At 42.6% G+C, this 11,461-nt stretch overlaps 1 protein-coding gene across 16 annotated transcripts in view; it reads right to left on the bottom strand.

Annotated features, from left to right (window-relative positions):
* The window catches only part of CTIF (cap binding complex dependent translation initiation factor), a 492,208-nt gene that overhangs the window by 449,511 nt on the left and 31,236 nt on the right, over positions 1-11,461 (bottom strand). The window contains exon 2 of one of the 16 annotated variants that reach the window (XM_069104449.1): positions 7,562-7,658. The exons of the other annotated variants lie outside the window; for them this stretch is intronic. The gene's annotated coding sequence lies outside the window, so the exon portion shown is untranslated. The remainder of the gene's footprint in view (positions 1-7,561; positions 7,659-11,461) is intronic. 16 annotated transcript variants of the gene reach the window in all.

Genomic DNA, 11,461 nt, shown 5'->3' on the forward strand with positions numbered 1-11,461 from the left:
AATTCATCCTACCTGTATCTTGCTTGTACATATGTAATGTAATACCAAGCAAAGGCAACTTCCCAGGTTCAAAATACCAGCATTGGTGCTCTCTATTTTATTCAGTAACAAACCCAGAACAGAGAAGATCAAAACATGACATCATTCCAAATACAGCATTTACTAAGTGTGATTAAATAATCTCCAAGGACTACCCCACCCCAGGACCTTCCAATCATTCAATCAATTACAAAGTCCCTGTTCTAAATACTTCTCCACCCCTAGGCTATACCTTAATTAAGTCCACCACAAAGCCCCTTTTCTCAAATGGAGATTAGTTTCCAAACATAAGGTCAAAAGTTCCCCACCCCTGGATCACAATTGAATCTACCCCAGAGTTACATCAAGTTTAAACACAGCACTTAATACCCAAATGGAGGTCTTTTCTTCATCTTGACAGGAGGCAAGTTCTCAGCAATCTTAGTTCCTGGGGAGACAAGGCTTAGCAAGGCCATAAGATACATTGCCAGTCCCTTCATGAATTTATCCTCTGTCTGTAGAACAGTCCTAGAACCCCTGAACGCATTAGCAAAGCCCTCTCCCAGGATTTCTGTAAACATACAACAAGAAAACCTTCTTCAGGGCTTCTGAACCAACAGAAAGGCTCCCAGACCCCTGCAACAACAGCACTGTCCTTCACCAGTGGACAGTATTCATTCTGTCTGCAGGACAGTCTCCAGACCCCTGCAACAACAGCACTGTCCTTCACCAGTGGACAGTATTCACTCTCTGTCTGCAGGACAGTCTCAGGGCTTCTTAGCGAACAGCCAGGTTCCAGGACTTCTTCAACAAAAGGACTGTCTTTCACCAGTGGACAAATCTGGCAAAACAACATCAAAACAGACAGACAAAGTACCAGCAAAACAGCCATGTCTCCTCAGTCCTTGGCAGCTCAGGGGGCAGGTCTCAAAAGTCCAGGGCAATTCAAAGCGGCCACCAGCAATTCTCTTAGTCTCTCTCTCTCCACGAGGTGCTGCTTCCAAAAAGATCTTCCGCCTCTCTCTAGTGTCTCTCCAAATCTACATCACCAGCTCCTCCCAGTTCAAGACTTTCTTTTCACATCAAAAAGTCCATCCCACAGGTGGGATTAACAAGCTCTGGGTTTTAACACAATCAATTTGAAAACCAAGCCAATACAGGGGAATCTTTAATTGCCATTACTATCACAACATAGCTGTTTGCATGTTGTCTCTCAATTAAATTGTGAGCTCTTTGAGGGCAGGAACCTTTTTTCTTTTGCCTAACTTTGTATCCTCAGCACTTAACACAGCACCTAGCCACAGTGGTGATTAATAAATGTTTATTGGCTTGACTTGACACTGGCAAGTACCCACACACACTTGCCCCCCAAATTTTAAAAAGACTTTTTCTTTCCACAATGATGGATGACAAGGATAACCAGAATATGGTTCTATTAAGCCAAAAAAAAGAAAAAAAAAGGAAAAAGGGAAGTGACAAATGGGAAAGTGAGTTATACCACAAAACCTAAGGGAAAAGTGGAAATTCCCCACACCTTTGACAGCCTGACAAAGAAAAAAGCCTTTCTTGACTACTCTAGTCCACAATGATCTCTCTCTCTCCTCTGAAGTCCAAATATATATTGTTTGCAGTCAGTCAGCTAGCATTCAGGAAGGCCTTATTATGTGCCAGGCACTAGGCTAAGCACTGGGGAGAAAAAGACCAGTAAAATAGAGTCTCTGATTGCAGGAACTCACAGTCTAATGGGGAGACAATTTATACAAACTAGTTGCCGAATGGAGGGATTGGGGGTCTTCTCATGAGGACAGCATTGAAATCAAGGAGGACGGAGAAGTCTTACAGAAAGTAGGATTCTGACTGGGACTTGAAGGTAGCCAGGGAAGCCAGGAAGCAGAGACAGGAGTTAAAGACTTCCAGGCATGGGGGCAGCCAATGGCAATGCCGTGAGTGTGCCCAGAGATCAGCGTCACAGAGCATGTGGAAGGGAGTAAGGAAAGAAGATGGGAGAGGGGACAGTTTATGAGGGGCTTTGAAAGACAAACAGAGGGATTTCATATTTGATCCGGGAGGTGGTAGGGAGTTGTTGTGTTTACTGAATAGGGCAGTGATGTGGTCAGGGCTGTGCTTTAAGGTCAATTGGACAGCAGAATGGAGGATGGATGGAGCAGGCAAAGACTTGAGCCAGGGAAAAATACCTAAGGTCTGCACATGGCCACTGTTTACTCTTACCACATGCTTGTTTTGTTCTTATCTGATACTATCTTGTGTGTTTTCGTGTATGTGTCTTACTGTCCAAGGGCAACTGGAAGCTCCTTGTGGGCAGAGACCCTAATTTATATTTGGTCTCCCCCACAACCTAGAAACCCTGTCTCACACTTTGTGGACCCCCTACCCTCTAAACCACATCAGCAGCTCAATAAATACTAAGGGACCAATTATAGACATGATTTCCTCAGACTCCTCCCTAAATTAATAAGTCAAATCTCTCTCTCCTCTCACTGCTGCGTCTTAGGTTAAAAATGCTGGAGAGGAACAGGAACAAAACACCTGCACTTTGTTGGATGAAGCAAAGCTATGCGATAGACCAGACAGGCATTATTATCCCCATTTAACAGATGAGGACAGATACAAAGGTTACAGGATTTGACAAGTCACACAGCTGTGTGAAATAGAACTAGAAACTAAGGCTCCTGGCTCCTTTTTTCAGTGTTCTCACAAACCACATACCTTGTCATTCTGCCCTCAGCTGGTTTGCTCCCAGACGACGAGTCTAGCATATAAACTTGAGAAAAATCTCCATCCTCATTACCCCTACCCTACTCCAGGTTTGCGTCATCTCCATTAGTTTAACGATTTCTCCTAATTTGACTCTCTGAATGCAGCCTTTTCTCACTTGAGTCCATTTGACATACCACTGTCAAGATAAATCCTTCTAAAACACCAATCTCACTGCATAGTTCCTCTTCTCAAAAAAACAAATACAAACAAAAATCACGCATGGATTCCTAATGCTCACCCCATCAAGTCCAAACCCCTTTGCTTGGCTTTGAGGGGCCTCATAATCCAGCCCCTCCCTTCCTATTCCACCTTTTTTCCAGTTATTCACCAACATAAACACTTTGGTCTATCAGGGCAGTCTCCCCTACTGTTCTACTAACACATTATGCATATTTCTGCCTCTGTGCACACAAATATTCCTCCCCTCCTCCTGGAACACTTTTTAAACTCCTCCTCTCCAAATCTCACCCATCCTTCAAGACTGCTGAAGTCTCTCCTCATGTACAGCATCTTCCCTGATAACTTCAGATACTACTCATGTATCTCTCCTCGGAACTTCCCCAGCCCTTCTGGTCTGTATCAGCTGATTCAGAACTTAGTTATATTGTCTATTTTTATTTGCTAACGTTTCATATTATTAGTACTGTCTGCTAACTAGATTGTTGGTTCCTTAAGGACAGAGATAATGTCCTATTTATTTTATACTTTATCACTACCACCCTCAGTGCCAGCACTGGGTTTCTCTCTGTCTCTCTATCTCTGCCTCCCTTTCTCTCCCTCTCTCTCTCTCTCTCTTCCCCCTCCCCCACACATATCAGTGAAGATTTCTCAAAGTTACTAAAGATCAACTGCCAAATCTAAGAGCCTCTTCAGCCCTCGTCCTTCTTCATTCCTCTGCAGCCTCGGATGCTGCTGAACATCTCTTCTCTTCTCTTTAGGTTTTTACAACACTGCTTTCTCTTGGGTCTCTTCCTACCTCTCTGACAGCTCCTTCTTTGCTGGATCTTCATTCAGGTCACACCCACCAACCAAAGGTCTCCCACAGAGCTCTGTCCTGAACCTTCTCTTCTCTCTCTGTACTGTTTCACTTGGTAACCTCATTTGCCCCCATGGATTCAAAGATCAACTCTATGCTAAGGAATCCCAAATCGACTTTAGCCCTAACTTCTTGGCTGACCTCCCGTCTTACATCTCCGAATGCCTACTGGACATCTCAAACTAACTGCCCCACAGATATCTTAAACTCAATGTGTACAATACTGAACTTATTATCTTTCCCTCAAAGCCTTCTCTCTTCTTTCCTTTTACTGTTAAGGCTACCACCCTCATCTCAGTTCCCCAGACTCACCACCTAGATGTCATCTTCACTCTCTCTCTCCCTATATCCAACCTGATGCCAAGCCCCGTCCATTTTACTCTCATAATACCTCTTGCATACACTCCCTTGTCTCCTTTATTGCCAGCCCCTGGTGCAGGCCCTCCTCATCTCATACCTAGATGACTGCAAATGCCCACCAGTTGGTCTCCCTGCCACAAGTCTCTCCTTACTCCATTCAATCTCCACTCAGCTGCCAAACTGATCTTTCTAAAACACAAGTCTGACCATGTCACCTCCCCCTACTGACTCAATAAACTCCAATGGCTCCCTGTCACCTTTAAGATCAAATATAAAATCTTTTGACATTCAAAGCCCTTCATACCCTTCCCCTCTTCCATCTCTCCAGGCTTCTAGCAAAGAAGGAAGGATAGAAGAAAGAAAGGGAGCGAGAAGAGGGAGAGAGGGAGGGAGGGAAGGAGGAAGGAGTCCAAATAGAAATAAAATAGAAGATCTTGTGGAATCTGAGAACACAGAACTACAACTGCAACTAACATGCTATTCCTGAATGGCTTAAAAGAGAAATGCGACTTTTGAGTAAAGAATAGATGTCTTGCACAACAAAAATAATGAGCAGACTAGAAAAAATGTAATCTGCCATGGCAAGCCTCCCCAAAGAAACGAAAGAGAGAAAACATATTGGGAATGGAAACATACGGAAGTGAAGGGCAGCCTAGAAGAGAAGCAAAGAACAGTAACATCAAAAGAAAATATGCTCACTAGGCAAGCAAAACATGTTCCACCTGAAAACGGGGTGCCCAGTAGGGATCACAGGCCTCCCAAAAGATTTTGACAAGATAAAAAGATAGGCAGAAACTTGGTTCCAGAGAAGGTTTGAGAAACTGCCCTTTGCCTACCTTCTTTGCACAAGTGAGGGGCTATGGGTACAAATACAGTTATCCCTTCCGCATCTCAGGGGTTAGCGACATAATGCCTCCATGACCTGAAAAATCCATCCACGTAAAATGTTTTGGCCCTCCCTTGGTACCAGAGAAATGGTCTGAATTTTTTCTTTTTCTTTTATGGGGTATTTACAGTGCCTTGCTGTAATATTTGGGTTAAGTATTTGGTCGTGGGCTCTGTATTTGTCTACTGGCCTTTGCATGTTGTCTCTGGCTTCTGCAAAACTCCCCCAAAATTCCCACTTCGTTTCTTATGTTGCCTCATGATATATACAAAACCACAACGTGGAAAGGATAACTGTGTAGTCGAGGAGTTCTTAATTATTCAAGTCATCAAGACTTCCAAATAAGTATAATCCCCCCCCCAATAAAACACAATCTCCAAATAAAGCAAGAGATGTGTATGCTGAATATATTGTCAAAACTATGGGTGTAGAATAATGTATATACTGTCAAATACAACTAATGTGTTGGCTGGCTTTGTTGAATGGCTCTTTTTCTTTTTTATTCTTTGTTACAAAGGATGGATTCTCTAGCTTAGGGAAGGAGGGAACTATATATTTGGAAATGAAGGTGATATAAAAACAAATGATACCAATAAAATTTTTTAATGTACTCTTTAAAAAGAAAGAGACAGATTTCTTCTCTGACAAAAACTTGTCCCTAAAAATATTATTTGTAAATGAATGAATGAAAAAAGGATTTATTAAGCACTTATTATATCAGCCTTCTACTAACTTGTAGTATAATTTTATATGCTTTATTTTCTATCGATAACACTGACTTTTTTTGGTCTATACCCAACCCCAAGAGATGAATGATCAAAAAATCAACATTTAAATACACAGAAGTTTTTTATTTAAAGGACCCTTGTTGTAAATAAATATTCTTTATGTAATTTGAATGCTCACCAGTCTCCTGATTAATCAATTTCCTAAGTATTAAACAGAGATTTGTTAACTGAGTAACTGTCTTATTGTAGGTTTGGCAGAAGCTGTCTATTTTTTTTTAAGCCCAATGGAAAAGTTTTGGGTGTCATTCTGATGTTCTGGATTACCTCAGACAATAAGACAGAAATAAATTCTCTATCCTTTTTTTTTTTCTAGCTTTTATTTTCTGTTATAAAAAGACCATTTCTCCCTTCATGTCACCTACTCAGAATTTAGGAGGGAGGGGAAGACGGGCTCTTATCCTTTTATGATCTTCTCAGATGAAATCTCCTTTGCACTGAGACAGTCCCAATGGGGAAAAACCTCTCAAAGCTTTATGAGTGAATAGAGAGACAGGGTTCCCTGGGCTGACAGTTGCTGTTAGGGCCAGAGCTGCAGGATACTTCATAAGGCTAGGAAACTACCCAGGCTGAAAACACTCTTCATGGGAACACTCGGCCAGGAAATAGCCAAGAAGCTCTCAATTATTCAAGGGCATCAGGACCCTCAGATAGGTACACTCCCCACACAAAGCAAAACACTCATCTGAGCTATGAAAGTCTCAATGTTCCTCCTCCCTCACACCTAAACTTTTCACTTTTCAGAGCTGTCAGCAAGGAGTAGAACAGCCTGGTTTTGATTTCACCTCTTCTCCTTGCCCAACCATCTCAGGCATCAGTGACATTTCCAAAAAACACAGGCACATGTGTAAAAAATCAATCAATCAATATTTATTAAGTATCTACTATGTGCCAGGCATAGTATTAGGCACGTGGAATACAAAAATCGGCAAAAGACTGCCACTGCCCTCAAGGAGCTTACAATCTAATGAAAGGAGGCAGAAGGCCAACAACTGTAAAAAGTCATATACCAAAAGATTAGTGTTTGAATAACAGAGCTCCAAATTCCCAGTCCCTTCCTAGTGTGTGTGTGTGTGTGTGTGTGTGTGTGTGTGTGTGTGTGTGTGTTGCGGGGGTTGGTGGGGGGGTGGAGGCCTAGGGGCGCAGGGAGGGAGTGGAGGTTAGATCAGAAGAAATTGCTTCTCTCCTACCTTGCTATCCCCTCCTACTTCCACGACTCAAAACAAAGATTTGTGTGCACTTTACTTTTTTCTCTGCTATTGTATCATTATTTTACCCAAGGCAGTTGAACAGTTGCTTTCTTTGGGCAGCTAGGTGGCACAGTGCATAGCAGGCTGAGCCTGGAGTCAGGAAGACTCATCTTCCTGAGTTTGAATCTGACCTCAGACACTTACTACCTATATGACCCTGGGCAAGTCACTTAACCCCTAGTTGCCTCAGTTCCTCACCTGTCAAATGGGTACACACTGCAGATATGACTGAGTGACTGAACACCAACAAGAGGTAATTTGTGTAAATTCACAAAGGTAGTAAATAACAGAGGCAGATTCTGAACCCAGGTCCTCTGACTAAAAATCTGGTGTTTCTTCCACTTTACCACAATGAATCTAAGCCATCTCCAAAAGAACAAAGTTTGTAAAGAAAGATGATCCCACAATCTCACACAACAGACTACTGGAAAGATTGCTAAAAACTCACAGCTAAGAAGTTCTTCCTTGGGTTTCAACTGAATATTCGCCAGCCACAAATAATGCCTGTATCTTCGCTTTCAGTCCTTGGTGGAGGTAGAGGACAGCTGTATAATTCAGGAGACAGAGAAATGTGAGAGGAGATGACAGAGAGCTCCGTCAGGTGAGATCTGAGTGACAACAGGAATGGAGGACTAAGGCAGGGACCCAGATACTGGAGATTTCTTCTCAGGGAAAAAGATGAAGTATCTCAGAAGGTTGCTTTGTAGGAACTGATAAAAAGATGGGAGAATAAAAACAAAAGCCACAAAAAGTGAGATAAGGACAAGGTTATCAGGTTTACGAACTAGAGAAAAAGGCCAGAAAACTGAATATCAGTAGAGAATGATTACAGAATGGTTTATCTTTTACCCATGGACTTAAACTAAACAAACAAAAAAACAATTATTTTTCAGCTGGACTGGACTGCAGCTCAGAGACAGTCCCTCGCACAGTTTTTTTTTTTTGCTCAGACCTGTCATTTCATGGGGTGTGGTAGACCTCTGGTAGGGCCACTACCGCCACTGACTGAGTGACTGATTCAAGGCCAGGGCACTGGTCACAGACCTAGAACTTGAAGGGGCTTTGTCATTTACTCTGACTCCCCTCATTTCACAGATAAGGAAACAGATTCAAAAGAGGTTAGTTGACTTGCCCAGAGCTACCCAGGTATTAAGTGGAAGAGGCAGAATAGTGAAATGGTAACTAGGAAAAAAAAATTCACAAAGTCTTAGCAAGACTCACTGGGACATCTGTACCAAAGGATGCACATTGGGTCATTTGCTGTTGTGTAAATAGTCCTGTATGTATACATATGCCTCCTGAACTCCCATCCCTCCCTCTTTCTTTTTCCCCAAATCACCTTAATCTTGTTCCTGAGAAAATCAATCCTGGAGAAAGTGGCATTCCAGAGTCCCAGTTCCAAGTTCTGACCCTATCCCTGGGAATTCACACCATAGATATTCAGTGAAACCAGTCAGCAAAGTTGGGACTGGACAAAAAAGCACTTTTGTCTTCTGGTACAAATTCTGGCTTCCAGGATGTTCAATGCCATGCCTAAGCAACTTTTCAAGCAGGCGTGACCAATAAGTCACAAGGAAGAAGGGAATTTCAGAAAAGTTGTCTCCTTTAACACAAGGTCATACCATCACTTAAAAAAAACAGTGAAAAATGCTCCCCCCGCCCCCCCCCCAACAAAAGCCAACTTATTGAAAACCAAGTAAACAAATAGAACTTTCCCCCAAAACAAAGGCATTCAGGGAAGAGAGAGACAATCAGAGCTGCCATGGCATGGGGGGAGGGGAGAAGGGATGGATGGGGAAGGTCAGGGATATGCTGCAACCAGCTGATTGTTACATTTTCAAAGTGAGCATTTACACCTTGAAATAATCAAAAGCTATAAATCAGGGCTTAATTTATTGTTTTGTTGACAAGATAAAAGAAGTGAAGAGGAAAATGTTAATAATGCAAATTAAAGTTAAAAGTATGTTGTGTAGGCAGATAGGTGGTTCAATGGATAGAGTGCTGAGTCTGAAGTCAAGAAGAATCACCTTCCTGAGTTCAAATCAGGCCTCAGACACGATCCTGGGCAAGTCACTTAATCCTGTTTTCCTCAGTTTCCTCATCTGTTCTTCATCTTCAGTTCTGTTATTTAAAAGTATTCTCAGTGCTCAGATAAAGAGCTGGAGAAGAAAATGGCAAACCACTCCAGTATCTTTACCAAGAAAACCCTAAAAGGGGTCATGAAGAGTCAGACACAACTGAAAAAAATTGACCGAATGATGAAATGTGTATACAACATCCATCCCCTTCCACCAAGCAGACTGTTCAACATTTGCCAGCCCACTTCAGGCAGTAGTGAATGTTAGTTAAAAGAAAAAAAATCTGGTTTGTTGACACAGAGGTGAAGGATGCCCCTTTCTCCATGAGAAAGCAGATTCAGGGTTCCATATGGTTCTGTGTTTGAGAAGCAGCAAGCAGCAGAGCGTAGCAATCCTAAAGTGCATGGAGAGGAGCGAAATGTAAGACTGGAAAGGAAGGAGAGAGGCAGACAGGTTCTCCAGGCCTGGAAGGTGCAGAGCAGTTGCTCAACAGCTCTGGCAGTGGGAGTTCCTTCACCGGGAGTTCCCCATACCAATAAAACGACAGGCCTGATCCAAAAAAAACCCCAAAACCCAATACGACTCAAGGAAATTTAATTTAAAGGAATGAGGAAAAGGGGAGAGCTGTTGCTGCTGTTTCTAAAACCTAACTCTGCAATCAGTAGCTGCAAAGTGAAAGACTAAAGAGAAGTCAGAATTAGGAAGGAACCTCCAACAAAGCAAGGCCGTAGGGGCCCATGATCCCCCAAGTGTCCCTCTTTCGATGGCTTTCTGCACCTTGCCCAAATATCTCATGTCGGTTGTATTATTCATAATCTCAGGTCATACCTCATCTATCTAGAGCCATAAATTCAGGCAACCAAACACCAGTGGAAAATTAGTCAATGGAGAGATGAATGCCCACAGGCATGGCTAATTACTACCTCTATCACACTTCCCACAAAAGCTGTTTCCCTTTCCCAAAGGGCCTGCCCACTTCAGAAGCCCCACAGTCTTCTAAAAGGGACTCTGAGACAGAGGATATTAGCTCTCTTCCTTGGGAATCAGAGTAGGATGTTTTGGTTTGCTGACCCCATTTGACATGCTTTTAGACAAACTCCTATGCCAAAGTTCCCCCAGGCACTGAGAATACTTTTAAATAACAGAACTGAAAAAATAAATACTCTTCCTTAGGGCAGTCAGGAAACTACTACCAAAACACTCAGAAACAGAAAAAACAAAGGAAAGCCACCCTAATTCCAGTGTCTAGGCTGAATTCAATAGCCATGGTATCTTGCACACAGAGGGTGCTCAATTAATTTTTGTTGAAGGAAATTAAATTGACTATTTCATTCCCTGGTAAATAAAATGGAACCTGACTCTGCCTTTTAGCTAGCTATTTGTGGAAAAGGACCCCAAGGACAAAGCAACAATGTCTTCCCAAGGAGCTCTTATGGGCAATCCTTCTATAAACGCCAAAGCCAGACACCAAAGATGATGGGGTATAAATCCTTATACCTGAGGGTTGGGGGTGGGAGGGTCTGTAGAATATGACCTACCAATCAATCAACCAACAAGCATTTATTATGCCCCAAGTACTGTGCTAAGTGCTAGGGAGCACAGGACCATTCTATAGCCCCAATTCTTCTAAGAAATTAATACTGCAGGCTGATGGAGGATAAGGGCCTGAAGCTGATAGGGGTAGGTGAAAAGGAAGCGTGTTAAATTGTGATTTGGTTACTGCTATGCAGTAATTCCAAGGTAAACGGCTGCAGCCCAAGGGATTGGTTCCAAATAGACTTTTTTTTCGTATTTCTTTAGGTGGTATGGACAGTAACTGAGATGGCCCACTCTTCAGGTTACCGTTCTGCAATGTGCCCCTGTGCTCTGATTTCCTAGCATTCGTTATTATTATTTTACTAGGGATTATCATCCTTCTCTAGATACTGCATTCATGAAGCCTTTCACTCATGGAAACCATCACCCAATACACATTCCAGGCCCAATTCCTGGTTGAAGCAAGCAGGGAATGAATGCCAGTTTCTCAGTCATTGGAGGCCATTTGAAAGATGACAGTCAGTTGCTACCTAGTGACCTGAAACAGTTACTGCCACTCAAAAAAAAAAAGCAGATTATTTCCTTCTTATAGGCCCCACTTCAACCTCATAGTTCTTCTTGAAAGGAATTTAATTCATAGAATGCCAGAGCTGGAAGAGACAGTAGTCTCTCTCTCTCTCTCTCTCTCACACACACACACACACACACACACACACACACACACACACACACAC

Source organism: Petaurus breviceps, unplaced genomic scaffold, assembly GCF_028583685.1.
Source record: "Petaurus breviceps papuanus isolate PSGF00001 unplaced genomic scaffold, PetGlider_PUasm1.0 131, whole genome shotgun sequence".
Classification (NCBI taxonomy): domain Eukaryota; kingdom Metazoa; phylum Chordata; class Mammalia; order Diprotodontia; family Petauridae; genus Petaurus; species Petaurus breviceps.